This window comes from Cryptotermes secundus, unplaced genomic scaffold (assembly GCF_002891405.2).
Source record: "Cryptotermes secundus unplaced genomic scaffold, Csec_1.0 scaffold661, whole genome shotgun sequence".
NCBI classification, from domain to species: Eukaryota; Metazoa; Arthropoda; class Insecta; order Blattodea; family Kalotermitidae; genus Cryptotermes; species Cryptotermes secundus.
Window position 1 is genome coordinate 873633 of NW_019745089.1, and position 26464 is coordinate 900096.

General features: G+C 42.5%; 1 protein-coding gene and 1 pseudogene across 1 annotated transcript in view; both read right to left on the reverse strand.

Annotated features, from left to right (window-relative positions):
• Positions 1 to 26464, reverse strand: part of LOC111874945 (epithelial discoidin domain-containing receptor 1) — a gene marked incomplete at its 5' end in the record, with an annotated part of 554089 nt that overhangs the window by 387349 nt on the left and 140276 nt on the right.
• Positions 984 to 1102, reverse strand: LOC111874946 (annotated as a pseudogene).

Genomic DNA, 26464 nt, shown 5'->3' on the forward strand with positions numbered 1-26464 from the left:
AACCTTGCACGGGCCCGCATAACCCACAGTAGCAGCAAGACTTCTGAGGGAGTGGGTAAAGCAGTAGTGGTAACCGAGATAGAAACTAGCTCAAGCCACCGTCCGGGCCACTGGAGCGAATCTAACTCGTCAGTCAATCGGAACACACAGAGGTGGAGAACGCAAAGTCAAGAGAGAGAGAGTGAAGCAAAAGAAGACAGTATGCTCTAACTTCATCTACAAATTCCGACGTCCTCGACTCTTGAGGGAAGTAAACAGCTGCTACATTACCACAGTTCATTTCCAGCCCTCTCTTTCTCAATTTTCGAACTACTAGCTGCATCAGAATATCTTGCGATGAATCTTGGTGTAGCTTCTAGATCTCTGTAAGGAATTACTCAACATTACGAGCCGTATCCTATTAGATGGTCCTCTCATTAACTATGTGATTGACTTGTGGCCGCGCCATAGCTCAGGCCGTTAGTCGCTGGCTTCCCAACGCGGCGGCTTCGAGTTCCGGGCTCGAGTCCGGGTATGGTCAAGTGGGATTTATGGTGGACAAAGTGACACTGGGGCAGGTTTTCTCCGAGTATTTAGATTTCCCTGCCAATCTTGACTCCACCAATTGCTCCACAATCGCCATCATCTATCATCTGGGGCTGGTACAATAGGCCAGTAATGGCCGCAGACTCAGTATCACCCCACTAAGGATAATAAAAAAACTGACTCAATGGGGCTTGAATCCTTCTTAAAAACTGATGGTTGCTCAGCCTCTCAAGATATTATTATTGGGCCTTGGCGACTTTTTCAGTTTCTTGAGCCTATACACAGTCGGTAGGACCCCTTTGACGGGGATCAGCCCGTCACAAGTCCGCTATCTACATACGGAATAAATGCAAACGTCCATGCCTTGGGTGAGATTCGAACCCACTATCCCAGCGTTCGAGCGAGCGAAGACAGTTCATTCCTTCGACTGCTCGGCCACTGTGATCGGCTAAAGGGAAAGCCAACAGCATGTGGTGTTCCCATGCGTTCACCCATCCAAGTACTAATCACGCCCACTGTTAGTTAACTTCGGTGAACGGAGGAGAGCCGGTATTTTCAACATGGTATGCCCGTTGGCAGTCAAGATTGTCCCAAATATTTTACTGAACCCTAAGTATCCTCACCATGTTCATAAGGGCCAATCTTATATTCGATCCATACTCCCATCATATTTCTGTAAGATCCACTTAAGCTTATCCTCACATTTAAGTCTTAGTTTCCCAATGGTCTCTATCCATCAGGTTTTCCTTTGAAATTCCATTACGCAATGCTCTCCCATGAGCGCTACATGTCCTGCCCATCTCATTCTCTTTGACTTCATAATTCTGTCAGACAAGGAATACAAGTTATGAAGCTCCTCATTATGTAGTTTTATCCAGCCTCATATAATTTTACCCCTTTTGGTTTCTAATATTCTCCTAAGCGCCTTGTTCTCAAATAGACTCAGTTTATGTCCTCCTACTGCCAGAAATGCAGTTTCACAGATATAAAACAGAGGGTAAATTTATAATTTTATATATTTTAATCGTTATTGTTTTCAGACGGTAATTAGAAGGTCCTCAGCTGTAGATAAATAGAAGCTTTATGAGAGGTTTCTCATCTCGCACATACCAATAGTGCCCCAGCAGAAGTCTGGTACTTGTGGTTTCAATGGATATTCGCGCGACGTAACAAGGACGTCATGAATGACAAGTGGAAATTCTGCAGAGTGCTCTCCAAGCTTCACGCACATGGAACGAACACCCTATGTAATGCGGCTACACAGAAAGAGATCAAAATGATCACTTAGCGTTCTTTGTATGAAGTGCGTGATATGAACTCGTTAAAGGGGCACGGTGCCTCTCTCTCTATCATTCCTTATGTTGCAGCTTCTAAATTACTTACTGAAATTCGATGAAATGTGGTATGAAGGTCTTTACTCAAAAGATTTGGACGAATTAAATTTCAATTTATAAAAGGTAAAGTTCCCTGTAACGGGCCGCAGAGGCCCACAGAGTTGTCAGACGTCGAGGTTCACTTTTCTAGACAACAGACTCACAGATGGCGGTGAGGATGTAAGCCTTACGCGCCGGCCACTCTACCCTCAGCAAGATTCCTGGTACTCATTTCTGTTAGAAGCTGAGTCATTTCCCGAGCCATAATGCGGCAGGAAGGATTAGGTTAATTGAAATTATCGAGTGACCTCATCAGGAAACGAACCCGCGACGTTACGGGTTCAACTAACTACGCAACCGCGTGCCCTAGTTGATAAAAGTCAAATATAAATTCTGATATATGAATCAAGCTTTATTTGAATTTCATAAATTTTCTATTCGCTGATCGTATATCAGATTCAATAATTTAAGATTTTTTTCGTTGAAACTGGCACCTCTGGGTGCAAAGTAGGGCTGTAACTCCTCGGCCTCAAGTTTTTGCATTAAATTCACACATACGCTGTAAATTGCTTATCCTTATTTAGACAAGTTACGACATAGGCTGTGGCCGTTTCGTTTATGGCTTCAAGGAATTAAATATGTTGGAATTGTAAAGCGTGGTACATGAGCCTAAATTGCACTCAGAAGGCTGTTTTTGACTGCGCGATTTGAACTGTTTGCAAATTCCGGGGGTGACAGAGACAGAAGATTTCTCGTGATTATGAGTGTTGAAAAATTAAGCCGATGGTGGCGTTAGCGCCTAGAGCCTTCTGGTGGATGACGCAGTCAGGCTTGTGTGGACGCTATGGACCTTTTAGAAGAGTACGATACGCTGAGTGATATGTGCACGACTGGTTCGGTCCTCGCGTATTTAAGCCAGTAGGCGGTGAATTTAGTTTGTATCCATGCATTGAAACCAAAGGAGACTTGAATACGCTCTCCGGAATTAGAGAGAGAGAGAGAGAGTGTGTACAAAATACCAAATTGTAATAACCAAATAAATAAATAACTTGGTGCTGGAAACTACAAGGTTGTTGTGCTCCTGTTTGAACGGGGCCTGTTAAAGACCCCGAGAAGGTTTCTCTTGTCAAAACTAGTAGCCGAGTGTGTCCAGGTAACAAGCGGCACGACGGAAGGCGACCCGGAAGGCAGCGGGGCGTACGACGAGTATAGCTACCAGGGGCAAGCAGCTCTACCCAGCTCATACCACACGGTCGTGGAGCGAACAAAGAAAGGACGGCTACAAGGCTATGTTGATTTGAGAAATTTATTTAATTTCTGTCAGCAAGGCTTTTGTACAGATATACTATATACTAAGTACATTATTTACTACTACCGATATCCCCCCCTAATCGACGATTTGATTCATCGATACTTCCACAGTATGCCCATATGCCTATAGCCGATTACTCCTTTTTAATTATATACTTTACCAAATTTATGTATGCAATTAATTTTGTGATAACCGTATGTACCGAGTACAAAATGACGCAATATGGCGTGACTTGAGGGGTTTTATGATTCCGGAGTTCCCTTGTTGCTCGGGGATGTATGATGCAAGCTTCATAAGCAGTGAGCTAGGGACTTCCCAGTGGTACAGCCAATCAGAATTGCTAGTTACCCAGTGTGACATACTAGCATTAGCTTTATACCCTACTCAGTTCTTTGTTTCAAACAGACGCGTCCTGGCTCTCAAATAAGTATGAAGTGCGTCACGCGTCTTGCCCATATCAAAGGGCTATACCCAATAAAAGTTTCAGATGTAAGTCAACCATGTAACTTGTGCATTATAATAAAGTGTAAAATGTTTGTGCGATTGTTGTCTTTGGTTTGTGGACTCTGTTGTTGGAGCCAAGGCCCACTTAACGATCCTGAGAAAGATTTTGTGTTCACTGATTAGAGCTGGCGCCCAATACTTCGAAGTCATTGTTAGATGACTTATTGACAGCAACTACGTCCACCTTAACCCAGTGACTGAAGCTGAGTCCACCCTAACCCAACTTTGTGAGTGGAGTGAGGGGAGTGCGGTTACATGCCCAAACGACTGTCATCCCCCTCTCAGTCGACAATCGCCAGTGCGCGCGCGCATTGGCCATGTTTACAAGCTCAATCACGTCAGCCAGCAATTCTGGTAGTGTAACGGTGTAATTTTAATGATGTTCACCTCATATTCATCACATTTTGCAACTTTCGTAACGAAATTACTGAAATTATGGGCCCTATAATCAAAAACAAAACAAATGATTAAAATTTTGTTCGTTAACCAATGAATCGTTAATCGACGATATTTCATGGAACCAGTTAACGTCAGTTAATGCGGGGGGGAGGGGTGACTACATGTTTCGGCCTTTGAGCCAATCATTGTTAGTCTGACTGCTCCTTCCCTACATTGGCCAATACATACATACTATATATTCTCTATTGTGGGTTGTTTCCAATTATTTTATTATTTTAAAGCAGCTTAATTCATGTCTTTGCACATTTAGGAACGTATTTGAACTGCAGCCTCATTGGGGGTATGGAAGATGCTGCAGAAGTGAGACCTGTTGCACTCTGAGGAAATTCTAAGAGGAACAGATTTAAATGAAATGTCTTTGAGATGTTCTATTTACTTGCCGAATAGCGTAAAGTCTCTAGATTGTATCATTAACTTCTTGATAACCGTGATATTACAGACATAATTCTTGAAAATTAATTTAAAGAATTTACTAAAATGAAAGTTTCACTTAATTTTAATGATGTTTCCGCTAACTCGTGGTGCACTCTCAAGTGATAGCAGTGAGTCAAGGTGTGTGTAAGTGCCCCATTCGTCACAGCACTTCCGTATCACCCGGCCTACTATATATAACCAGTATCGCATGTGACAGAAGTGCTTCGTTTCAAAGACAATCTACCGAAATGGACGAAGAAGCGATAGCCCTCCGCACTTATATTCATGAGATGTGCTCAAATCTCTGCCCACACTCACAGTGTTGTCGTTATTTTCCTTACATTTTCAAGGAAAATTTCGGGAAACTACCTCGACTGGGACATGACGGCTACTTTCCAAATACTCCAATTTCTCATTCATCAATCACCCTGCCATATGTTCTAGATACGAGGAGTGTCATTAAATAAATTTCAAACCGAGACACAGGAACGTTCAGATAATCGTTGTCTTTTACGGGCCGCGCCATAGTTCAAGCAGTTAGTCGCTAGCTTCCCACCACGGCGGCCCGGGTTCGATCCCGGGTCTGGTCAAGTGGGATTTGTGGACAAAGTGGCGATGGGGCAGATTTTCTCCGAGCACTTCGGTTTCCCCTGCCAATCTTCATTCCACCAATTACTCCACAATCACCCTCACCTATCATCTGGTACAATAGGCCAGAAGTGGCCGTAGTACAAGGGACTTAGTCCCACCCCACTAGGAAAAAAATCGCTGTCTTTTAGTGCTACGGTACACTTAAGAGAATTAGGCAGCCATGATGATCTTCAGATAATAGCTCGCAATGGCTGGATTTTGAATATGGATAAGCACAAAACACTGATCTTATAAACTCTTGGTGCCCATATACACATTTTTTTCTTTTTCTCAAATAAATCCGATCTGATATTGTCGTGGGAGAAGGAATATAGGATATTAAAATTTTCCCTCTTGGGTATTTAAGTTGGCATCACTTGATGATGGATTTTCTGTGCAAAGAACTCCCTGTACTATTTATAAATCACTGCACAACGGCAGCCTTGACAGCTTCGTCCGGACCGAATCTACAGCCTTTGCCTGAGGGAAGCAAGGACATGGGAGGCAGAGGATGACGAAGGAGATCTACATGTATATGGGGGATGGTTTAACATCGTGGTCGAATGCGGGTCTGGAAGGTACAAAGCCATATGCTCACCTGTGAGAGGCCCTATTCAATAGCAGCCCCACGATCGCGTTGCATTTGAACAACCTTCATACTAAAATTAGTTAAATAATAAATAAATGTAATATGTACATACAACACATTCTTCTTCAGTCGCTCAGCTGCTCAGGCAGTTCCTCGACCTCCTTCAATGGTGGAGACAAGAGCATGCCATTGGATTCTATCCTGAAGAAAACTTCGGTAATATTCATCCAAACAGGGACAAACTCTAGGTTCTGAGATCCGTAAACTTGTTTATCCCATGTGGAAGAAGTCAAAGTCGCCATAGTAGAGTATAGAATATATTATTATATTTCTAAATATATATATATATATATATATACAAATTGCAGCTATAATGAATGTAGTGTTTATGGAGGATGTCACTGTTTGATCTATATTCTGTAGCGTGTAGTACCGTTGCTATGCAATGATTGCGAGAAGAAACATGCTTTGCCTGGTAACAGCCGATAACGCGTCAAAGACATCCGGCCTATTTATAGGCAACCGCCCATAACAGCAATAGATTGATTCTTGGAGGCGGTGTTTTCTGTTGCGTCCGCCCCGAGGCAATATAGAGAGGACCCCAGGCCGGCTGAGTGCAGTTCAGTTGAGTGAAGTGAAGTAGTTGGTTGGAAAGTGAGAGAATTCACTTGCCAGTTGAGAGTCAGCCTGTTGATAGAAGAGTCGGAGGATGGAGTGAAATAGCCGCTAGCCTGGGACCCAGTCAGTTAAGGGTTGACAGTTGAGTCGAGCTCTGCAAAGAAGACTAAGACGAGATGACGCTATATTTTGGTTGACAGTTTACAAGAGTTCAGTCAAGGGATATTGCCACTAATAAATAACAGAGAAATAATTCTGATTCACTGATATTGGAATGGCCTGAATTTTAATTGGTATCTATATTCTGATTGAAGCAACGTCTAGAGGAGACAATTCCTTTCAACCGATTGTGTTACGCTTGTTTTAAAACAGTGCTGTAACTAGACAGGGGCACATATAACATCCTACTAGGTCCAGCTGAGTCCATGACGACAACACAATTGAGCAATCCTGGAAAAGTGCAGGTGTTCGTAGCAGGTCGCTACAGATGGATTGAAGCGTGCTTTAAAAGGTACAGAGCCTTCCTGAAGGCAAACGGCAACTGTAATCCGACCATCAGCTGGGGTTATATACAAGCAGAATACCGAATGATAGGGTACAGGACAATAATAGCACAGAGCGCATGCTCAGAACATATACGATCTCATTTCTTCAGTTCCGTGAAACACTGCCGATCAAGAACCGATGCGTTTATAAGAGAACAGGTTTTACTGATGACAGAGTAGTTCGTTTACAGTATCTAACTCAACTAAAGATTTCATGATAGGCAAATCGGTAAAAATGATACAGCGGTATCCTTAAGATGCAGGCCGTTCGTGTCATGTTACCATGTAAGTGGGAGTTATATTCACGCCCGTTTCACCATGAGAAAGAAAAAACTCTGTTTTGGTAACATAGCAATCTAACGCCAGAATCTGTTGCATAACAAAACACTGAAGGGATATCCGTGGTGAATAACTACTAATATTCATCCTTATGGTATCACATGATCAAATAAGCGGAAATATTCTGAAACATTTACTTTGTGGCCCTGTAACAACCACTCAGCCGGTATTGCGACTGGCTACGGACTTGACGACCGAAGGTTCGGAGTCCCAGTCCCGGTAGGGTCAAGAATTCTTTCTTCTCCACGTCGTCTAGACCGGCTCTGGGGTCCACCCAGCCTCCTATCCAATGGGTACCGGTGGCATTTCCACGGGGGTAAAGCGGCAGGGGCGTGAAACTGATCACTCACCTCCAACTAATGCAGAGGTCAAGAAAATATAATCTATACATCCACTCCCCCATTCGCCTTCATGGCGTGGTGCTTAGTGAGTTAAGCACAGGGTCAACTTTACCTTTACCCTATCGTAACAACCGCTGAGAATTCAGCGTAAACGCCCAAAGTTTGTTGTAAGCTTTGTATAAGCTTTCGTAACATTAAGTTCCCCCACATTCTCCCTTATTCCTCCCCCGTCCTACATATTATGGAAATGTACGTCTTTGCCGACTTTAACTAAATCTCCCACGTATAGCAGGCACAAATAAAAAATCGAAAACCGTCTCCTTTCTATGGCATACTACACTTTACATATCCTTATCAAATATTATCAATACTCGACATCATACGCCGAAATATGCATTAATAATCTACTACATCATCATCATCATCATCAGTAATCTGTCAAGACGACAGGTCCACAGTCTCTTTCAAACAATTCCTCCACTTAATGCGATCTAGAGCTTTCTCCTTCAAATGACAGTACCCTCTTCTGTCCCCAAGGTCATCCAGCATCTTCTTACGTCTTCTTCCTCGTCTTCTTGTCACTTCTATCCGCCCATCTATCTTTCCTTCGATAGCTTCTTTTAGAAGGCAGTTTCTGCGTAAAACATGACCAATCCAATTAGCCTTCCGTTTTCTTATTTCATGTAGGATATTCCTCTGCTCACTGACTCTAATTAACACTTCTTCATTTCTCACATAATCGGTCCAACTGATCTTCTCCATTCTTCTCCAACACCACATTTCGAAACTTTCCAGATGTTTCTGATCTACTGCCCTAAGTGTCCATGTTTCAGCCCCATACAGAGCTATGCTCCAAATGTAGCATTTCACTAGTTTCTTCCTCAAATTTAAGTCCAATTTGCTGGTAAAAAGATTCTTCTTGTTGCTAAATGCAGCTTTTGCCATGGCAATCCTGGATTTAATTTCACAAGTACATCTACTACATATATTTCTGCAAATTAACGCTCGGCAATTCCATGCTGTGCTAACCATAAACTCTTTATATCGCGTTACTTTACTTACAGAGCGAACCACATAACATTTTCACCTCATATAATTCCGTTGAGCATCACAGCTCTTACGCCAGCAAACTAGCTTATAGAATTGTAGATTCTGATTGCTCAATAAATAAAAAAAATATATATATAATTCCGTTGTAGTGAATTTCATCAAGAAATTCTTCAGAGAGTATTTATGTGGATCCTTTGCATCTTGCGTTTTTACGAGATACCAAGGTCGGCTTCGAGTTTCCAATGAAAATTGATTTTTTCTACTCTCATAAAAGTTTTAGAGCAAAGTAAAATGAATTCAGGGACCACAAATTGAGTACCATTCCGAGGAACCGTCGAGTGTGATATAGCGACTAATGGTACAAGTGCGATCTGTGCCGTGCAGATAGGCCCCTCCCTAGATGCGAAGTAGAGAACAGAGAGGCCCAATCATGTTCTGTTGGTCCTCAATGCCATGCTTCTTACTTCTGAGATAGGCTGAATATTCAAAGCATGCTGGGGTGTAAGTAAGGTAAACGTATCCCTGTAACAGGCCATGGAGGCCCATTGGGTTGTGAGATGTTGAGGTTCCCACATTTTATATCGGCTCATAGATGGCGGTAAGGTTGTCAGCCTAACGAGCCGGCCGCCCTTTACCCCCAAGAATATTCCAAGAATATTCCTGGTACTCATTTCTGTTAGAGGCTGAGTCGATACCAGGGCCATAGTGCAGCTGGAAGGATTAGATAAATTGAAAAAATCCAATTACCTCATCGGGATTCGATCCCGCGACCTTCTGGCTTTTAGCATAGTGCCTCAGCCAACTACGCGTGCCCAAATAATTTCATCAGATTTATGTAAAATTACGAGGAGGTTAAATCGAATTTGTGGTTAAAATTTACATGATTATTAGTCCGATATCTACAAAATTACAGATATAAAATCAGTATCAGGCTTCATACATTCGTCATACATGATAAAGACAGGACATATGACCGCCATGTTGGTATCGATGATAGTAAAGTGAAGGAAATCAAAGCGAGGCGACTACTAGAGCAAGACGTTCATCTTTAACTCCATGAAAATAATTGGGTTTGAGGTTCTCACAGCGGTAACTATGAAGCGTATTGCCTCCTGGGATGTGACGCTGTACAGTCCGGTAGAAGTTCATGAACATTTCCAAAGATCGTGCCCAGATTTGCTGTTTGTTTCCTTCGCATTGCTTACTAAACATATCTCCGACTGCAGAAGAAGGCAACAATTTACCTCGAAAGTCAGTGAACTTCCGGATTATATAGCGCTACATGCCAGAATGGGACACGCCGTAGCATGGTTGGTTGAGGCACTATGCTATAAGTCTGAAGATCACAGGTTCGTTTCGCGATGAGGTAACTGGATTTTTCAATTTACTTAATCCTTCCAGCCGCACTATAGCCCTGGGGTCGACTCGACCTCTAACAGAAATGCGTATTAGGAATCTTCCTTGGGGTAAAGGGCGGATGGCGCGTTAGGCCAACAACCTTACCGCCGATTGTCTAGAAAATGTGGGAGCCTGCATGTCTCACAACCCTATAGGTCTCCACGGCCTGTTACAGGGATATCTTTACCACTTTACACGTCAGAATATATCACTCTTCATGAAAATCTGTTGCATTTAAGAGTTACGATGAGATGTGTGTAAAATCGAAAGATGCACAAAATTGAGACCAGAAAGATCGATACACATCATTTCTTATTATTAAAAAACACAACAGGGTATATCTAATAGATTACTGCCGGAAAAAAGCCAATACAATAGCCACACTGGAGTTTCAGTCCTATACTTGCATTCATTGTACGTGAGAGCAGTACACAAGTAGACAAAGGGAATTCAACGATAGTTGAAATGTAAAGCCAAAGTTAATTTGTGAAATAAACTCAAGTTCATAGTGGCTCTTCTATTGTTCAACTTTACTAAAGCTCTGTGTCGAAGTTGAGGAAGCCGTTGCTTTCGCTGCAAACGGGAACTTCCGCTCAACGCTAGAGCAACTCTGCTCCTCAGTGCATGAACCAAAACAACTCGCCTCCAATATTTTTGGCGCTATCATAATTTAATATGAAATTCTCGTCTTAATATCAGTAGAGTTAGAATGGATTTCGTATGATAATTACGAATTATGTCTTGCAAATTCAATGAAGAACATTAGTAAATGAATTAGGATATCAGCTTGACCGCCTCTGTGGTCTAGTGGTCAGAGTTCCTCGCTACAGATCCAGGGGCCTCGGGTTCGATTGACTTCGCTACCAGTTTTTCTAAGTAGTAGTGTGTCTGGAACGGCGTCCACTCAACCTCGTGAGGATAATTGAGGAACTACTTTAATGGAAAAGTAGGGGCTCCGGTCTAGAAAGCATAGTTCGTTTGCCAACTAAAGCCGCGGAGTTTGTTTTGTTTATTAGGATATCAGCATTGTGAAACTGCAAGTTAACGAACTGATACACAGCGTAGGACTACAAGTGAAATTTATTAATATAGTTTTAAAAAAGAGAAACTTCTTAAATCTAGCCGGACGGAAGCGACATAACCTCTACTTTCTTCTTCGGTTAAGAATCTCTAATTATAAATCTAAGAATTCTTTTACGTAAAACAAACTGTTACGAAGCTGTCGATATAATACTTAACAGGAAAGAGGTTTCTACAATTATACTTCTAAAACTTCACTTAAACACCATCTTCTTCGTCAAACATGCTAAAAATATACAAATTATAAATCACTCCGTCCAATGTGACCTGTAAGTTTTTTACTACATAAAAACTTTTAACACCCTTACATGTTTCGGTCTCTGTGGACCATCTTCAGAGGGTAAACATCACTACAAATAGGAAACCACTATCACATAATTTGTTTACACGCAAAGTACGTACACTTATATGTTACAGCACACAGTACACAGAATAGAACATTTCACAAACACAGCAGTTTCCTGGGAATGTAAGTTTAAAAAAAAATGTATAAAATTCCTTGATGCTAATTAAAAGGTTTTTAGATTGTCAATAATTAAAATTCGTAAACCATGCAGGCTCGTGTTCGTCCTCCCATCGTCTCCCTTATATGGGGCAGATATTGTGCCACCTGGCTATCTTGATGTGGAGGTTCTTTATATCGTCCAGGGTTTGCTCATGGCTGCTGTGCTGTTTTCACATTGGACGGAGTGATTTATAATTTGTAATTGTTATTGTGACGGACCAGAATGAAACAAATCAAACTCATGCTAAAAATATCTTATTCTCACAAGCAAGCGAATTGATGATCAGTGCCTTAGAAACTAGCGACCGACAAGAATTGCCCCGCACCGTTATTTAGCGTCTGAAGGGACTTACAATGCGCCGTAATGCGCATGCGTAGTCTTAATGCACTGATATATGAGCCACTGATCTATAAAAACCATTACCTGATATATCTATTTAAATAACTGAAATTTGTTTTAAGCCGTCGAACGATCAAGTCAAGTAGAATGAGACAGGCATGACACGTCGCACGCATGGGGAGAAAAGGAATGAATGTAGGATCTGTGGGTAAGCCGGAAAAAAGAAGCCACTAGGAAGACCTAGACGTAGGTGGGAGTTTAATAATAAAATGGATGTTAGAGAAATATTATGAATGTTATGGTTTGGGTTGATCTGGCTCAAGATAGGGATCTGTGAAGGGCTCTTCTGAACATGGCAATTAACCTTAGGGTTAAATAAAATGTTGAAAATTCTTGATAAGCTAAGCTACTGGCGGGTTCTGAGGAAGGGCTCAGCTCCGTGAACACCATATTCATTGTTTCTCAGTGTCTTCTGGTTCGTGACGCTGTGAACTTCAGTATGTGAAGAACAACACTTCGGAAGAACTGCCTACTCTCGCCTTCAGGACATAGGAGATTAGTTTCTTCTCTGAATATGGAGTGGGCAAGTTCCACCAAAATGTTGGCAGGCCTGTCTGTGTAAGAAATTAGAAGATCGTAATCTCAGTATTCACGTCTGTTTATAACCTCAGGTCTCAATAACATCCATGTTGATGTTGAATTATGCTTTATACCAATTTTTATGTTAGCACAAATTGAATAGTTATTTCTCATAAAATTAATTCATTGTACGCGCAGATTTATCCCTAAAAATCCTGCTCTGGGTACAAGTTCTACGACATTTCTTTTAAAAATGAAATTTATCTCTAAGCTTTATATGCATAACTTAATGAACATGTAAGACAAAGTAAAACAAAAACTTGATAGATTAAGCGGGTGCTAAATGCAAATTATCAAGAGCGATATAGCATAACTCTGCTTTACAGTGTCATCTGCCGGGTAGGGGCAAGAATTTTCTCTTCTCCCCTTCGTCCAGACCGGTTCTGGGGGCTCAACCAACCTCCCATCCATTATGTACCGGGGGCTCTTTCCCCTGGAGTAAAGAGGTCAGGGATTGAAGCTGACCACTCACCTCCAGCTAGTGACGAGGACAAGAAAATGTGAATCTATAGATCAACTACCCCACATGCCTTAATGGTGTAGTGCTTAATTAATTAAGCACAGGGACAAACTTACCTTTACCTGTTCACTTTACACTGATAATCTCAAAGATGGCCGGTCACGGTAGCCGAACGACTAAGGCATGTACTGTCTTCGCTCGCTTGAAAGAAGGGGTCGTGGGTTCGAATCCCACACAAGGCATGAATTTTTGGTACGTGTATGTGTTTATTCAGTGTTTGTATCGTTGTGTGGATAGGTAGAGGCCTTGCGACGAGCTGATCACTCGCCCAAGGAGTCCTACCGTCTGTAAAATTATCATGAAACTGAAAATAAGAGGCCAGGGCTCAAAAGTGGGCTGTAGAGCCAGTGAAAAATTCTCAGAGATTTAAGTCTAAAATAAGCGGTAAAGTTTTCCTGCCCTTAATTAATTAAGCTCTACGGCAAGAAGACATATGGGGGATGGTAGTAGAGCTCCAAAATTCTTGATCTCAGTACTGGATGGTGATTGGTCAGCTTCACGTCCCTGCCGCTTTGCCCCGCGGGGAAATCACCCCTGGAGAACACTGGAAGTGAGAATTTGTGGGCCCTAGAACCAGTCTGGAATCTAGCTCTTGCCCAGAAGCGAACCCCGGTTCTCCACCCCGTAGCTAGTCGCTATATCGACTGAGCTATCACGGTTCTTTTATTCTAAAATAAATAAATGAAAAATATATCATTCTCTAATTACAACAAATCCATGATTAATGTATACAAAAAGACAAACAACAGACACTTCGACAAATGTAAAAGTTTTTTTGCAAAAAAGGACCATAAAAGTTGAATTCAGCCGTGGAAAATGAACGTGGCTGGTAGAAAGAATATATCTGCAGGGCGTAAGTACTTCATGTTCAAATAGAGCCCTTCAAGGGCCTTGTGTTGAAGAGCAGTGGTGCAATTTGCCATTATTGGAAACCGTTGCATTTCGTACGAGAGAGAAACACGACTGCCTATATATCAGACATCTCGACGAGTGTACACTCTTTTAACGAGTTCCAGAAGGACCTCTGTGACACATTGCCGATTATCATCCCCATATAAAATGATCGATATTTACGCTGCTGTAACTATCGATACTATTTTCGTGCTTCGATTCACATTATAAGTTTTGTGTGCCTCAATGATGATCCCCAACTTAACAGGCCTGATCTTGGTACAGGACAGGAGTGGCCAAAATTCATGTATATCGGAGACGCATATGGCAATTTTCAAAAGTCCTGGAACCGCAAACTGAAGTTGATTTGATGGCTAAACTCCTGAATGACGTATTTATTATGTATAAGCATTATCTTGGGCTACACTAAAGTCAAGGCTACATTTAACTCTTTGAAGACTAAATTTCTTCTAAGTAATATATAAGAATTCAGTTCGTACCTCACAGGAAACATATTACGTCTCCGCTATGAATCCTAACAGATTAATGTGTAGGGAAACAATCACACTTTTTTGTGAGAACCATTCTATCTAATCCATATTGGGGTCATTTTCCTCGGCGATAAGGAGGACGGGGTGCGAAGCAGACCACGATCCTCCATCTCATTCCCAGGTCAAGAAGGATGGACCTATACCTCCACTCAAACACACGTCTTCATGGCGTGGTGTTTAATTAATTAAGCAGAGGGATAAATTTGCTTTTTTGCTTAACTTTATTATATAAAATACACAAATAACCTCTCTGGGTCGAATGTACAGTTTAAGAATGATAAAGCGGATGGTCTACACCAGTAATCTGTGGGTTTTAAACGGTTACAATATACGACGTTGCGGAACTTGCATCTACTTTCGTCAGCGGGTTCAGAAAGTGGGAAACGGTTTTATTGAGTTAGGCCCTACTGTCTATCACTGGCCCCTTCTAACGGGACCAGCTGCGTATGTTAATTTCTACAACTTAAACCTGATGGCGGAAATATAATTAACTTCCGAAACGTCATATATTTCAAATATGTTCAACGTTAACACATACGCAACTGGTGTTTAGGTACGTGTTATGTATGCAGCACATACATAGTTCGATGCTTAAGAATGGTATGCTTATCTTTTTCCCTCGAGCTGCACTAAGAGTCACACGCGGGTCTCGAACCACAGTATATATACGTCTGCTGTAGGCTATGATGCCACTTTTCACGTTCCATATCATTCTTCTACCTATCTACACAGGGAATCCATGAAATGCTTCGTTTCACTTCAGTTTCTTATTCTTAGACAGTCGGTAGGACTCCTTGGACGGTGGATCAGCCGGTCTCAAGGCCGCTACCTACACAGGACAACACAAACAGAATAAACACAGACATCCATGCCTTAAGTGGGATTTCGAAACCACGATCCCAGTGTTCGAGTGAGCAAAGACAGTTCATGCCTTAGACGGCGCGGCCACTGTTGTATCGGATTCCTGAACATTACTGTATATAAAAGAGAACCTGTATTTCTAACATAGTAAATCACCAATTCAATTATAGTTTAGCCTCAAACCCAAAGAAAGACGAACCAAGGGGAAATTAAAAGTGTATTTTTTTCACTGGCTCTACAGCCCCCTTGGGCCTTGGCCGCTGATTTTCAGTTACGAAGAACCATAATTTAATGCGTGTTCACGTCTTTAAATAAAAGGATCTATTGAAAAAAGTTAAATTTCTAGAAAAAATATGGTATCTTGAAAAAGTGAATATGGAAACAGCTCGTTAAGCACGTTCCCGCGACAACAGACACGAGCGCAACAATGGTACAGCAACATAGGAAGGGTGCTTCCTTCGGTCCGTATCGTGGCCGTTTCTAAACAACGGCGCGGTAAGCAAATCTCTGCGGCAACGAATCCAGCCACAATAGAAGATCTGCGTTTTCTATGTGATCCTAGCCGAGATGTTATAATCGGGACGGTTTGGGGTCAACTAGTTAGTTGAAAGAATGCTCAGTTGAAAGTCCGGCTGTGAAGAGACTTTATGTTTGATAACTGGAGCGTGTAATTCAGTGAGACTGTTATAGTATCCGTCTTAAAATCCGTTGCCAGGAAACGGCTCTAGTATATCTGCCTACCTCGCGCCTACAATATAACTGAGGGAAAATAACAAAACTAAAGTTTTTCTTTATTTCTATCGATTTTTAAAGTTTCATTGCCTAAGGCTGAAAGATTATAAAATTGGAACCATCATTCTGAGAGCCTCCATTTTACATCCTGCCATATACTCGTAAATTACAGCTGACGTTCTGTTTTACAGTACCTGAGTTATTTGTGTAGCATTAACCACTACAACGAACGGCGCTGGAGGGCGGAGATAAGTTTATATCTGAAGTGTCCGGAGTGCACAGCTACCCACGCAGGTCCAGCATCACAAACGTTATTTTTCTGTGATTTTAAAATTAATTATTCTCAATTGTATTATACCTCACTTACAGACTGATAAATATGCCATAAGAGAGAGAAAGTAAAATGGTATAGTTACTATAGGATTCTGACGATGGTGTATAACACACAGAGATATTGGGTTTTCGGACTTTATCCAACGTCCTGGTTTTTAAGATAACTAAGAAAAACACGACGTTTCGGAAACTGGATCTGTTTCCGTTCTCAGGTGAGGGAAAACACCTATTCTGTTGGATTCCTTAGAAAGATTCCTTTAGTGTTTAGTGTTTAGTGAAACTCTCCTTATATTGAAATTTAAAGAAATACCTTCAACTGTTTTTTTAATAAATATCTCCAACTGCTGTGATAAGGAGAATATTTGGACAGAAGAGGGATGAAGTAACATGAGTTTGGAAAAAAACTGCATAACTAGAAGCTCCGTAACTGGTACTCTTCTCCTAGTATAAGTAGAATGATCAAGTCAAGGAGGATGAGGTGGCCAGGACATGTAGCACGAATGGGGGAGAAGAATGCATGTAGGATATTGGTGGGAAATCCAGAAGGAAAGGTGCCACTAGGAAGACTAAGGCGTAGGTGGGTTGGTAATATTAAAATGGATCTTAAAGAAATATGATGGGGTGTCATGGATTGGATTGATCTGGGTCAGAATAGAGACCAATGGAGGGCTCCTGTGAACGCGGGTTCCATAAAAAGTTGGGAAATTCTTGAGTAACTACAAAACTGGAGGTTTCTCAGGAAGGGTTCAGCTCCATGAAATTATTCTCCAAACTGTTACGCATTGAAACTAGTTCACATAGAGACCAGACATGATCTCATAAGCAACATTTCTCACATTGTAAAGAGCGGCTAATATAAGATAATGGACGGACGGTGTTTAAATGAAGTGGCCCGAGGACACATTGAATTTAAATGACGCGACAAAGAGGAGAGGGCGAATTCAAGTATGAAGCTATAAAACCTTAAAACCTTCTCTCTCAAAACTGCTACAAGTTCCAATTACGTCACTCGCAGATATCCTGTATTTCCTTCAGAATTACAAGACGCTATCAGCCTTAAACACTCCTAATGAGTGCAAACACAAATTGTCCTGGCTTCTCAGGAACTCAGGATATGAAGCATGAATGGGATAGGTAGAAAAACATCTTCATGACGTAGTGCTTAATTAGTTGAGCACAGAAACAGCTTTACTTTTACATAAGGATTATAAAGAAGAGTTCTATATTCTGGGATATACACGGCGTCGTCCGTTGAAAAGCCAACCGAACTTTCGGAGAAACATGTTGCTTCCATCTTCGCTTTCACGTTAGTTTCTTGTTGGGCTTATTCTTCGACCAAGAGGGTACTAGCGACATGTTCCTCCGAAACGTCGGTTGAATTCCAACAGACTACAAAGGTTCATATCTCAGAAGCCAGAACTCTTCCTCACTACCGTTGTGAGAATCGCAGTTGGAAATCTGCAGAAAGGAGCCTAAGAGACTTAGAAATAAATGGGACAACGATACTGAAGTATGTACGTTTTTTTTTCCTTGGCACTACAGCCCCAGTGGACCTAGGCCTACCTCCATGAACTCCGTTCACTTCGGTTTTTCTAGATCTTACACATATGGTAGGACTCCTTGGGCGAGTGATCAGCTCGTCGCAAAGCCTCTACCTGTACACAAACACAGAAAAACACACACAAACATTCATGCCCTGAGTGGGATTCGAACCCACGATCCCGGCTTCCGAGCGAGCGAAGACAGTGCACGCCTTAGACCGCTCGGCTACCGTGACCGGCGAAGTATGCACGTATCTCACAGTATAACCCAGTGATTTTCAACCGGTGTGCCTCGGCAAACTGTGACGAGGAGGGTCCACAGGTGTGCCGCGGGAGTTTTTTTTTGGGGGGGGGGGGGGAGGTCGAAGAGAAGTGAGACAAACTGAGGAATAAGAACAATCGTCGAAATCCATGATCAACAGTGTTTTTAAAAATGGCACAATGATTAGAATTTTAGCTATTGAACTTTTAAACACAATCCTATTACTCGTTCTTTTAATTATAAAATATCTCCTTAAATAATTGGTGTTCCTTGACAATTTTAGTTCCTTATTCGTGTGCCGTGGATTGAAAAAGTTGTAAAATCTTCGCATAACCTGTGACATCTACGCACGATAGGGACACGTGGAAGATATCGAAGTTTCTTGACTTCCGTGATATACGGAGAATTTCTTGAATACCTCCGCTACTGTTAGCTTCTTAAGAACGCTGTTCGTACTGTTAGTAACAATAAAAATGCATCACGTTTGTATGCTAATAACAGGGAACTGAATGTCATGGTGACAATCGTACGTCGTACCCAAGACTCACTCATGGAGCTGAGCCTATCTTGAGGAGCCGCCAATTCTGCAGCTACTCAAGAAGTTCCCAACATTTTATGGAACCGAAAGGTTCATTGCCGTGTTCATAAGAGCCCTCCAGCGATCCCTATCCTGAGCCAGATCAATCCAATCCATACCATCCCATTCTATCTCTCTGAGATCCAGTTTAATATTGTCCACCCACCTACTCCTTGGTCTTAGCAGTGGTCTCCTTCCTTCTGACTTTCCCACCAATATCCTATATGCATTCCTCGCCGCCCCCATTCGCACTACATGCCCTGCCCACCTCATTCTGCTTGACTTGATCATTCTAATTATACTTTCAAAGCGTACAAGTTATGAATCTCCTCATTATGCAGTTTTCTCCAATCTCCTGTCATTTCATCTCTCTTCGGTCAAAATATTCTCCTCAACACTCTGTTCTCAAAGACGCTAAGTCTATGTTCACCCCTTTATATCAGAGACCAAGCTTCGTGCCCAAGAGAAGCGCATAACAGAAAAACGGTTGTGATATTTGCCGCATGGTTTTGAGGGAAGTGTGAAGATAGTACATCACAGTATTCCTCGTTCCCTTCTTCCTACTGGGTCCACCCGTTTGTGTTCAAGCTGCAATTTATCATTCTATGAGATTTGACTTACTCCGTTTACACAGCCCCCTTATATAAAGAAGGGAACTTTCTCCATTTAATTTAATTTCATGCATAAATCTTGACGGGGCTGTGTAACGAACGGAATATAAGTTCTGTTAATGTTGCTTCGCTGTTGACTAGCAACGGATTTGCTACTCTTATTATCACAGGTAGAAGTGTTTCCCCTGGGAGATCTGTGAATCTGACGACTACTTCACTGAAGGCTACAGCCTTCTGTGATGTTATTTCGTGTAGTCTGGTCCATATTTGCCGATCACAGAGGCTGCGCGGTCTAAGGCATGAAAAGTCTTCGCCCGCTCTAACAGTGGGATCGTGGGTTCGAATCCAACTCTAGACATGGATGTCTGTGCGCGTTTATTCTGTGTTTGTGCTGTCCTCTTACCAGGTAGCGGCCTTATGGCGGGCTGATCCCCCGTCAAAGGGATTCTACCAACTGTTTAAGAAGATCAAGAAACTAACACAGCCGTCAAGGCCCAACAAAGGGGTGTAGAGCCATAGATAGAAGGTCCATATTTACTAAAGTATGAACTCAATATTCAGTATATAAGGGTAAGCCAAGGGTGGAAAACACAGCAGAGATGTAGGGAGAACAAACGAACCTAGGGCCCCCAGAGAACCAATAAGGAATAAGAAGAGTGAAAATAACATCTGGCCACAAATAAAACTGTTGTCGAGGGGCAACGATGCAGTTACAAACTTTCGGAGAAATGCAGCGGCTCCATCTTCAGGGTTGACGTATACCCTGTCTAACCTGAAGATAAAGATAACACGTCCCTCTGAGATAATGATAATTGGCTGTCGCATTACACTTTGGTAACCGAGAAGACCACAATATAAATAAAACTCGGAATAGGAAAAGACAGAGAAAAGGAGAAAGAAATAATAATATGATGAAAAGAAGAAAATACGGGAAGGACGAGGAAAAGAAAATTGATTTGGACTAGGAGGAATAAAAGCAAAGAAGCAGAAGTAAGAAATTAACGGAGAAAATGGAAGAGAAAGTGAGTTGCAAGAAAAATAAAAAAATAAATAAATAAAAAGAGAACAAAAATGAAGAGGAACAGGAGGTGTCTTCTCCTAACATCGGGGGGGGGGTCTGGATGTGTGACAACAGACATATGTTAATTGTGTGAATTATAAGAATAAACCTGGACCTCGTCACGGTGTCGCACCTGCACATGAATCAATCTCCCCGGCTCCACGTAACTTTTAAGCACTATTATTTCCACATTTCGTGACAATTCTCTCATCCGCACAGGCTTCCAAAGAGCTATACAGACCTGTGACAGTACTTCACGCGATACTGTGTAGGCTAGCTGGAAGCATTCGGACTCATTCAAGCGAATTCTTTCCCCTTTACGATGACTCTTCAACTGCTGGTACATGAATAAGCCGTATGTCTGATGAGCATATAGACCCGGAGAGGGTAGAAATGTAAGGGAGAGACGTCGAAAGGTGAAACTACGAGTAGCATGTGACTTCATCTCTAGCTGAAAACTCTCCAGAGCCCCTTTCTACTCCGCGTTGCCATGGATCCCTTGCTGTTACTCCATCACAGAGATTGTAAGAAGTGGCATCTAAACATGTCAGTGGCGGCTCATAAGGTGGTTAGAACTCCTGAACACAGTAAACGCAACAAAGTCTATGTACTAATGTGAACTGGAAACTTGCAACAGCCCCTTTGTGTTGGCAACCCTGCAAACGTCGTTGATAGAGGCGTTATATTGTGACGCATATGTCCATTGCTACGCAACGACTTGGTAAACATATTGCAGAAGTTATGCTCTCAATCATATAAGGACATCAGTTAGGTAACGGGCCAATAAAAACGCATTCTTGACAACAGAAGACGGTGTTATCCACGGGGTCCGTGACGAGGAAGTACAAGATGGCACAGTCAGAAAAACTGGAGGAGTGCGACAAATTACAAAGGAGTACGAAGGAGTATAAAGCAATATGAAGGAATAAGGAGTACAAGGGAATACGAAGAATTTCGAAAGAGTACAAAGGAATACGAAGGAGTTCGAAGGAGTACAAAGGAATATGAAGGAGTACGAAGGAGTACAAAGAAGTACAGCGGAGTAGTGGGGTAGTTCAGTTCAGTTCAGAACTGTTCCTGTGGAAGGTCCAGTCGGAAGAAGATGACAGTCTGTCATACAGTGATTTGTGAGCTGTTGTAACCAGTTGTATAATGGTCCGATAAATTCGATCATCGAATCCAAAACCCGCCTTATCAGTCATGCAAAAGCCCGGATACGTGACAGTATGTTGTCTGTCTGCATGTATAAAGACGAAAGAGCCCAACTGATTGACTCTTGAATTATTTAAAGATGATGTTTCAGCTGTATATTTTACATAGCTTGGAATGGAACGGCATTAGAATTAGACGGATTAGAAAGAATGTAAAAGGAAGAGATAATGGACTATTTTAAAGTAAGATTAAGATACCCATCTTCTGCGAACTGACGTGGTGTATTTTGGTAGATTAGTACCAACGATATAGGAAAATTTAATGCTTCATTTCAAAGCAGAAAAAATGTCTTCACATGGGGGTAAAATCGGAGACCAAGAGCTGCATTACGAGGAGCTCCATTACTTGCACACTACACTACACGCTGACACTTCTCCAGCTTGCAGAGTCTTCAACAGTCGTAGCTTGGTTACAGCTCTCAACAATGGAGATTCTTCAGCTTCTCTGTTCATGTCGTTACTGTCCGGCGAATATCACACAAGTGAACTATATAGCACCATATCTTCTCAGCCTCCCTTGCAGAACTCAAGTGATTGATTCAGCGTCAGAATCACGTTTACTGTACGACGGGCAGTTTACTGACAATCAGTTTATCTTGGCGTCAAGCCCCATTGAGATCCACGACCAATATATTATTTTAACTGAGCACTTGCGGTGTTACTCCTATGTAATATCATTTCTGACAAGAGAATGGGTCTGTCGTTTACAACTGTTATGGTCCTCGCCAGCGCAGTCATTCTTCTGTCTGAGTCCCGCGGGATACTGTCTAACATTGGAGACTCCCCAAATCTGAAGGACCATGTCTCCGTATTAATATCCCCGAGGAACAGGGTGGCCCAGTTAAACGCCCGAACATCGGGTTCTCTTTTCATCGCCTCATATAACTCGCAGGGCTACTGTGGAGGTACTCGAGCCCGCCTCCACGCCGACTGCTCCATCTGTCCTGGTTATAATTTCTAGTCACGGATCACACAGAAAACACTTTCTATTGTTGCGTGCGTATTCGTTGCAGCGGGAATGTTTTTACCGAGCTGTTGCCCAGAAACTGACATTGTATATTCGCTTATCCCGCAACCGTTGCATAGCAACTGTTGTACATGCTACAATATTAAAATAAATCTTAGAGGGCTAGAATGAGGTGGTATGGACGGGATTGATCTTGCTCAGGATAGGGACCAGTGGAGGGCTATTGTGAAGACGGTAATAAATTTTCGGGTTCCATAAAATTTCGGAAAATTCTTCAGCAGCTGAGGGGCTAGCGGCTTTTATGAAGGGCTCGGCTCTATGGAGTCAGTTAGTTAAAAATTAGATGACTTTTCCTTTTCCATATATTCCCATTAAATTACATGCATATTCCTGCCCCTGGACTAAAGCATTTACCAGCAGAGGCGGAGTTCATGGTCACCTGTAGAGCTATGATAACGTGGGAGTGAACACCTGGTATGATCACTCATGCTAGACAGATTAAAGGGGAGGGGCCGCAAGGTATGTAGCCCCCTCCACTCCATTTTCGGGGCCCGATGTGAGGCTAACAACTTCACCTCTGGAAACAGCACATGATATGGAACTTAATTATAAATGTCAAATGGATAGTTTAGAATGTTAATGTATCGTACAACGCCGTGTAGCCCGTTGAAAGTCAACTGACGCAAGACAAGCAAACATGTTCTTCCGAAACATCGGTTGATTTTCAAAGGACTACACGGAGTTATATCCCTGAAGATATAGCCACCGCTGCGAGAACTTAACCTAACCTATAATGTATCGTGCAGTATGTCAAAGTTCTTAGAGAAACGTATGACCAAGGAGTAAGCAAGGAAACGTGAACATGTTATCACGTGTTAGGGGTTGTGCGTGATTTATAGACGAGTTCTGGTTTGGATTATTGGATTCATTGACACATTATACACACAACTCGAAACTACAGGCAGTTACAGCGCTATCGCTGCTCTACACACTTCATAATACACCGTTGAACACATACACTAGGTTTCCCAGTTTTCACTAGTCGTATCCTGACAACGGATTTACACGGTCTTACTCTCACTGCAGCACACATGAAGTCTTCCTTGCATAGTCTAATTCCTCTCGCGCTATTATTCCGCCAACTACCGACTCTGGAGACTTTCTCAATTCGATGCTGCAACTGCCGTCTCCGGAACTCAATTCAAATCTGATTCTAGAGAGTCAGAGTTATTATATGACGGGCGGTTTACGGAAAATCAGTTCGTCTTGGCGACAAGTCCTTTGAGATTCACGACCAGCAATTTTCTATTCAACTGAATACTTGCTTTCATAGTCCTTATGTAACATCCTCTCTGGCAGGAGGATGGGTCTCTAGTTTACAACTGCTCCTGGTCCTCGCCAGCGTATTCTCAGGTCCGAGTCCCGCGGGACTCGTGACCAAATTTTACGGTCTCAGATTCGAGACTCCACCAACCTGGATGGCCACATCCATGTATTTATATCCCCCCTGAATAGGATAACCCAATTATATCCCCACGCATTGGGTTTCATTTTCGTCGCCTCCTACTACTCGCAGGGCTAAGGTGGAAGTATTCGACCTCGCCTCCACAGGGGAACTAATTCTATCTGCGTGATATTCTTGTTATATAACCTAAGGTCGGCTGCTTCCCCCATTGTTGTGTGTTGATTCACTATTGACGGGGTATGGATTGGTGAATGGATTTATTGACCACTTATATACAACACTCGGAACTACAAGTAATTACAGCACTATCGCTGATTTCCACACTTTAAAAATCACTACACTCTAAGTCTTCTTCTTGCAGTGTCTCCAACAGCGGTTCCCTACCAAAGGCTTCTAACAACGGAGATTCTTCAGCTTCCTATGCTCAGGTCCTCTTATCACAGCCGCCCTTGCAGAACTCTTGTCAAATGTCAAATCAACTATAGCGCCATCGCTACCCAGCCTTCCTTGCAGAACCCAGCTGACTTGATTGCCCAAATTCTCTTCTTTTGCAACTCCTCGGCGCGGATCGCCCAGGCAACACCACTGAGCAGGAACTCTATTGTTATAGAGCCGTTTTTACCACTCTGTTGCATAGCAACTGCCGCCGTCCCGTTGTTTGTTTCGAGGTTCCTGCCCAGCAACGGCTCTAGACGCTAAAATCTTACCATGATTCCACGAACGAGCGGGTTGACGTAGCGGTAAATGTCTAGGTCTGTATTCAAGAGGTGCTCGCGTCGAAACTGGGCCGAGACACCGGCTATCCTCACCAATTTTTTCCCATGGTTTTCTACATTTCCTCCATGCAAACGCCGAAACAGTCATCTATTTCTCCTTCATCAATCACCATACCATCCGAAGCAATGTAATCTGGACACTGGCAGCGTCGTGAAATAAGCAACAAAAGTATCACAATTCTGGCATTGCTCTGTACTCATTTACCTCCGACCTCCTGAACTGTACTACAGCCCTGACCAAGCAGCACACCATTACATCCTAGGTCTCTAAGCTCAAGGCTTCATTTCTGATTTGATACTTCGCTAGTTACACACAAAGGACACCACCTTCTAGATCGCGGTAGCCCGGATTCGAGACCAGGTAAGGTCACGTAGGGCTTATGGTGGACAAAATGACACTGGGGCAGATATTCTCCTAGAGCATCAGTTTCCCTTACCAGTTCCCATTCCAGTAACTGCTCCACAGTCATCAACCCATCATTAAGTTATACAGGATCTATTCTGATAAATTCACAACTCTTACACCGCAAGGACGTTATATTCAATATAAACACATTAACCGGAAATTAAGAATAGGGAGAATATAAAGGAATTACGTGTATACAATTTAAGTAAGAAAAGTACGTATAACAGATACACCTGAACAGACCATATGGGAAGAATGGAACCTCACAGTGTAGCCTAGCTAAACGTCATCATCATTATCTGCAATGGCTGAGCCCGTTCCGTTCTCAAACATGAAGCATCATTGATGATTATGAGTAACTCTTTCTTTACTTGAGCTGGCTACAAGCCTGCTGCACAGTTCCCCGTCTTGGAGGACCAGGGTTCCTTCCCTTAGCAGCATGTGACAGAGTAACCGGTTGAGGCTCTGTGCTGCATGCCGTACTGTGGCCCTGGGGCCGACTCAGCTTCTAACAGAAATGAGTACCAGGAATCATGCTGGGGATAAAGGGCGGTTGGGCGGCTCGTAAGGCTGACAATCTCACCGCCATCTGTGAGAAGAATTCTAGAAAATATGGGAGCCTCGTCGTCTCACAGCCTTATGGTCCTCCACGGCCTGTTACTGGGATAGCTTCCTTCCCTTAGACAGGATGCATACCGTAACTAATGAGTCCCGTCTACTTGCACCAAGTAACCCTTGGAAGGGACCCTTTCTAGGAGTTACCCACCGGGCGAATGAGACCTTGATACTTGCACAAAGCAGAGTCCCCACTCCCTGTAGTAAGACTGCCTCTAATGACAGTTGCAACTTGCTACATTTCTACCTGTATAGATTATGAATTATATACCCGAAGAAAGAATATTCATTCGATGCCCGAAACTGCCGTGGAGGGATCAAGGAATGTTTAGCAGGGAAAGGAACGAATCTTGAGGTAGATGCTGGAGAGGTGATGGAATTTCTTTATTTCTTTAATTTCTAGTGGATTGGGACTAAGTCCCTT